Below are 6,600 nucleotides of genomic sequence, written 5' to 3'. Positions count from 1 at the left end.
TTATTGTTCCCATCTTTGCATGAAATGTTCTCTTGATATCTCTAATTTTCTTGAAGAGAGCCCTAATCTTTCCCATTCTATTTTTCTCTCTATTTGCATTGATTCCTGAGGAAGGCTTTCTTATATCTCCTTGCTATTCTTTGGAACTCTGCATTCAAATGGGTATATCTTTTCTTTTCTCCTTTGCTTTTCACTTCTCTTCTTTTCACAGCTCTTTGTAAGGCCTCCTCAGACAACCATTTTGACATTTTGCATTTCTTTTTCTTGGGGATGGTCTTGATCCCTGCCTCCTGTACAATGTCACAAACCTCCGTCCATACTTCTTCAGGCACTCTGTCTATTAGATCTAATTCCTTGAATCTATTTCTCACTTCCACTGTATAATTGTAAGGGATTTGATTTAGGTCATACCTGAATGGTCTAGTGGTTTTCTCTGTTTTCTTCAATTTAAGTCTGAATTTGGCAATAAGGAGCTCATGATCTGAGCCACAGTCAGCTCCTAGTCTTGTTTTTGTTGACTGTATAGAGCTTCTCCATCTTTGGCTGCAAAGAATATAATCAATCTGATTTTGGTTTTGACCATCTGGTGATGTCCATGTGTGGATCAGATCAGATCAGTCCCTCAGTCGTGTCCGACTCTTTGCGACCCCATGAATCGCAGCACACCAGGCCTTCCTGTCCATCATCAACTCCCAGAGTTCACTCAGACTCACGTCCATCGAGTCAGTGATGCCATCCAACCATCTCATCCTCTGTCGTCCCCTTCTCCTCTTGCCCCCAATCCCTCCCAGCATCAGAGTCTTTTCCAATGAGTCAACTCTTCGCATGAGGTGGCCACAGTACTGGAATTTCAGCTTTAGCATCATTCCTTCCAAAGAACACCCAGGACTGATCTCCTTTAGAATGAACTGGTTGGATCTCCTTGCAGTCCAAGGGACTCTTAACAGTCTTCTCTAACACCACAGTTCAAAAGCATCAATTCTTTGGTGCTCAGCTTTCTTCACAGTCCAACTCTCACATCCATACATGACCACTGGAAAAACCATAGCCTTGACTAGACAGACCTTTGTTGGCAAAGTAATGTCTCTGCTTTTCAATATGCTATCTAGGTTGGTCATAACTTTCCTTCCAAGGAGTAAGTGTCTTTTAATTTCATGGCTGCAGTCACCATCTGTAGTGATTTTGGAGCCCAGAAAAATAAAGTCTGACACTGTTTCCACTGTTTCCCCATCTATTTCCCATGAAGTGGTGGGACCGGATGCCATGATCTTCGTTTTCTGAAAGTTGAGCTTTAAGCCAACTTTTTCACTCTCCACTTTCACTTTCATCAAGACGCTTTTGAGTTCCTCTTCACTTTCTGCCATAAGGGTGGTGTCTGCATATCTGAGGTTATTGAGATTTTTCCCGGCAATCTTGATTCCAGCTTGTGTTTCTTCCAGTCCAGCGTTTCTCATGGTGTACTCTGCATATAAGTTACATAAACAGGGTGACAATATACAGCCTTGACGAACTCCTTTTCCTATTTGGAACCAGTCTGTTGTTCCATGTCCAGTTCTAACTGTTGCTTCCTGACCTGCATACAAATTTCTCAAGAGGCAGATCAAAGCTTTTAATTTGATACAGAATACCTTTTGGTTATTTTGTTGAGCGTTATCATTCGTTTAACTCCACAGAATATTTCAGGAGGATTGCATCTGGCACATAGGAGGTGCTCAATAAATTGATGACTGTTGAATGATATTGAATAGTTATTACAATCCTAAAAAGAAACAGTTCCCAACCTTTTCGGCACCAGGGATTGGTCTTGTGGAAGACAATTTTCCCTCAAATGGGGTGAGGAGGAGTGGGAAGGTAAGAGGTTCAGGTGGTAATGCCAGAAATGGGGAGCACTGGGGAGCAGTAGATGGAGTTCCACTGACTTGCCTGACCCTCACTTCCTGCTGTGTGGCCCGGTTCCTAACAGGCCTCAGACTGGTACCTGTTTGAGACCTGTGTGTTGGGGACCCCTGAGATTGAGGTTGCAACTCCAGAAGACTGGATATGTTTTGGAAACTTCATAATTGAGCTTGTGAATCTAACATTTATGGTTTCAGATGGAAATGACTATACTTTTGAGAGAAGTACCATTATTCTAAACCTTATGGCTATCCAGTTTCATTATAAAGTTTATTGCACTTTGTATATTTCTCTAATAAAGTTAGGGAGGTAAGGAAATTAACAAAAGAGGAGATTGAAATAGTTGGGCTCCATGCTCACCTTTCTCTTCCAGTCTAGTCCAAAGTTAAAATAATCAAACATTTATTGAATACCTACAACACAGAGGCTGGTCTTCCCTGGTGGCTCTGTGGTAAAGAATCCACCTGCCAATGCAGAAGACACGGGTTGGATCCCTGAGTCGGGAAAATCCTCTGGAGAAGGAAATGGTAACTGACTCCAGTGTTCTTGCCTGGAAAATCCCATGAACAGAGGTGTCTGGTGGTATACCATCCATGGGGTCTCAAAAGAGTTGCATATAACTTAGCAACTAAACAGCAACAACAAAGCATGAGCTAGACTGATTTGAATAGTATCATTAAATGAATATGATTTATGATCAGTCTCTGGTCTACATCACAATTACAAACATCAAGTTTTTTTTATATCATAATAGGGTGTGTTGAGAAAGCTGAGGTACCAACAGGGATTGGTTCTGCTTTTTACTTACTTGTGTGGGTTAATATACTGGGTCTGTCTCCTGGCCATTAAACCATACGAATGATATTTTGTTAAAGTTGAATGCTAATTCCACAAAACACACTTTCACATTTATATCTATACCTTTTTAGGTATGTGCATGCTAAGTGGGCATGCTAAGTCGCTTTAGGCATGTCTGACTCTTTGTGACCCCATGGACTGTAGCCTGCCAGGCTTCTCTGTCCATAGGATGCTCCAGTTGAGAATACTGGAGTGGGTTGCCATGCCCTCCTACAGGGGATCTTCCCCATTCATTGATCAAACCCATCTGTCTTATGTCTCCTGCATTGGCAGGTGCGTTCTTTATCACTAATGCCAACAGAGAAGCCCATACCTTTTTACATTGCAGGTTAATTCATTGAGGAAGATGTTCTTTGAATAAAGTTTTGTGTATATCACATATATTTAATTTTTGTGAAGTGTTAAATATTTAGATAATTAGGTGTTTTCGGATAATGGTTTTCAGGATGGGTGGTTTGGTGTGGTAATTGTTTTAAAATTATTTAAAGTACTGTAACCTACCTTTGGTGTTCACAGTCAAGGAAACTAAAGGATTTAGTTAAAATGTTAGTCTCTTGTACTTGCCAAGGGCAAACTGCAGGATGTACCTTGGATTACCTTTTGAATGGCCTTCACACCTGCTTACTTTCTTTTAAACAGGATGATAAGAAAACAAAACAAAACCTTAGAGCTCTCAATTTATTTCCCTATCTGGTTGTAACAACTTTACATTCCTTACCAGCTACTACAAACAGCAGCAAAGATGATCCATGCTCGTGAAAAAAAGTAAATGTCAGTATTTATTAGGAATATATTATAGTTAAGTATTAAGTATTATATATACTTACATACAGTCAAAACAGAAGAGAATGTATCAGTATTTTAATCTGTCTGACACATTACTTTGGCTCAGATAAAACATTCCTCTCTGCCTTCAGCGGCTAATTTAGCATTACCATTTTTGAGACTTATGTATGCACGTTTTACAAAAAAAGCAAAAAATAAATCAGCACGCTATTTTGCTTGTTGCAGCGCTAGATACCTGATTTATGGAGGCACTGCCACAAGGTGAAATTTCATTGTTTCTGGGAGCTCGGGTGTGATAGCTGCTTCCTTTTTCGTCTAATCTTGAGCTCTCTTTAAAGTCAGGAAAAGGCTGAATTTTACTGCGGTCCTCAGGGTCCAATGCGACCTCACATGAGTCCGAGTTAAGAACCGCTGGTCCCGCGCCGCAGAAGCCTCTTAAGAGGGTGGGGTTGGGCTCCAGCTTAGTTTTGGAAAAAAGCGGAGGCTCTAATTGGGAGCGTACAGGAAGGTGACTTTCGGGACGTGGGGAGCCGCCCGGAGACCCATTTGGCTGGGTAGGGCAGCAGCTGCAGGGTACAACAGCCGGCGTCCCGAACAGCACCCGCTCCAAAATCCCGCCCGGGTCTCCCCCGCCCCCAAACAACGGCGCGCGCTCCCCGCCCTCCCCCTGCGCGCGCTCCCTTAGTCCTCCCCCCTGCGCGCGCTCCCTCCGTTCTCACGCGCGCTCCCCAACGCGCTCCCCGTCGCTGCTCCCGCCCGCGCTCACCCCGCCCTCTCCGCGGAGCGCGCTTACCCTGCCCGCGCGCACGCGCGCCCCGCCCTCCCTCCCGCCCGGCGCGCGCGAGCCGGCGGGCTGAGGAGTGCGGTGGGCGGGGCGCCGCGCTGACGTTGCCTGGGATGCGGGCAGGTTCCGCCGCCGCCGCCGCCGCCGCCGCCACCACCACCACCACCACCACCTCCTCCTCCTCCTCCTCCTAGCCTGCCACCGGGGTTTGTATGAAAACACCCGGCGGCGGGCGGCGAGGTATCCGCGGTGTGTCGGGAGAGCAGCAGCTCGCGCTGCCGACGCCGAGCCGGGTGCTGCGGCTCTGCCTAGCTCCTGCCAGCGCCCCATCCAGAGCCGGTGAGCGCCCCGCCGCCGCCGCCGTCCGCGCGTCCTGGCCGGCAGCCTCTCGGCCGCGGCTAATCCTCCAGGCAGCCACCACTTCGCTCTCCCCGGCCGCTGTGTCTTGGGGGCGGGAGAAGCAAGGAAGGAGCGACCCCCGGCCCTCCTCGGTTTGCGCCCTGCTACCTCTGGGTCCCTTACCTGACAGGTTGTGTAACCCGTGTCTTTCTGGGGTGGACCAGGTCTTGAAGGGAATCCCTGATGGGTGGGGGCTTTGGCCGATTTCTGGAAAACGCCCCACCCCGCCCCCACCCATGGTCACTCGGTCGTCCCCTCTCCAGCCCTCGCGGAGGGTACCCGGTTAGGTCTCCGAGCAGAGGCGGCCCCCTGCCCTGCTCTTCCTTTCTCTCGGCGGTGACCGCGGTGCAGCGCGGAGCTGAGCTGTGCGGAGGGGCGGTGGGCAGGGGCCGGGCGCGCGCCTTGCCTCCGCACCTACCCAGCTCTCAGCCCCTAAGTGCACCCGGCTTCAAGGTGGGTGGTGGTGTGACGACTGCGATGGCCGAGCTTGCTTCCTTTCTATGGTTGACTTGACCCGAAGTGTGTTCTCTGCTTACAACTTGTCGCCTTGTGTGTTTGATTTGGACATGAAGGAGATCGCCCTAGATGACAGTGCAGAGTTTCCCTCCAGCCTTGCTTCCTGAGTTGCGGGTTTTTCATGCGAGTGTGCAGGGGCACCTGCAACCCCACGCAAAGGCTTGCTCGGGGCTCCACGGTAGTTACCCTCCTGCGCCTTTAAGTCTCTTAATGTACCAGTGCAGGTTTGAGTCCGTCGGTTTCCTTTCCTGGGCATTTATCCATCTTGGAATAGAGTTTTACACATCGTTGTGAATGTTGATAACATAAAGCTTGTTTCTCTTTTTTAAGATAGCTTCCTCAAGTGCCTGCAGGTCTAGCACTGCTGATGACTTAATATGTTTTAAGACTCAGTAGAAATTTTCTGTGGCAATGTTAATTCTGCGTGGGTTTGTTTTTTCTTCTTACTTTCAGGTATTCAAAATTGTAACAGTGTTTATGATGTACGTTTGTAGCAGTGTCTGTGATGCAGTTCGTACAGTTTGTGGGTAGAAAGGACTTTTAACAGTCTGCTGGATCACTCATTTTCACTTACCATTTATGTCTTTCTTGGAATCTTTATGTAAATCGAGTTATCTCTTTCTTTGTTATCCTCTGAATTTGTTTTAGAAATTCTTTTTTTTTTTAATCCCTGAGAAAACCGGAAAGTTATTTTTGTAATTATATTGTGGAATGTTTTCAGTTCAGTAGGCCAAAAAAATAATAGTTTATTTAAGGCACTTTGTATGGTACATATTTTAAAACGTGTGCCAAATGTTAACACTGAACAAAAACTCTGAAATATCTGAGTATTTTCTTCTGTAATTAATGTGAGATAGTTAGTGTTTATTCACTCCTTATTCCTTATCCTTAGGGCTGGTTTGTAACATGACTTATTCCACTTTGCTTGATTTAATTTCTACAGTGAAGTTCTAGGTTCATTTTTTTTTTTTTTTTTGCCCCCTCCCCCCCCAGGTTCATTTTTAATGACCTCAAAACTCTGCCTTAAGTTGCTTCAACACATATTTGGAACTTCATTCTCACTCTGAACACTGAAATGAAAGGCGTAGACCTAGAGCTACCCTTGTAATTAGCCGCATTGCAAAACATTTAGATGTAGTGTAATTTGAACTTTTGTAAAAGCAGTTTTTATAAAGCTCTATCAGTTGATTTGAATTGAGGCATTATTCTCTTTGGAATAGTCTAGTTAGATTCTTAAATAATAATGGTTTTTATCTTCAATTGCAGAAGGCAAAGAGGTCCAAGACTTGTGAAATTATCTAACTTCTATTCTATTCTATTCTGTATTCTATATTTTGGGCTAAAGAAAAATGTCCTCCACA

General features: G+C 45.6%; 1 protein-coding gene across 2 annotated transcripts in view; it reads left to right on the top strand.

The window, feature by feature from the left end:
* Window positions 1–4,573: 4,573 nt before the first annotated feature.
* AGTPBP1 (ATP/GTP binding carboxypeptidase 1) overlaps window positions 4,574–6,600 on the top strand; it is a 191,923-nt gene continuing 189,896 nt past the window's right edge. For both annotated transcript variants that reach the window (XM_061426061.1, XM_061426060.1), the window contains exon 1: window positions 4,574–4,663. The gene's annotated coding sequence lies outside the window, so the exon portion shown is untranslated. The remainder of the gene's footprint in view (window positions 4,664–6,600) is intronic.

Source organism: Bos javanicus, chromosome 8 (genome assembly GCF_032452875.1).
Source record: "Bos javanicus breed banteng chromosome 8, ARS-OSU_banteng_1.0, whole genome shotgun sequence".
Taxonomy (NCBI): Eukaryota; Metazoa; Chordata; class Mammalia; order Artiodactyla; family Bovidae; genus Bos; species Bos javanicus.
Note: the sequence above shows the minus strand (reverse complement) of the source record. Positions and strands in the feature narration are given on the sequence as shown.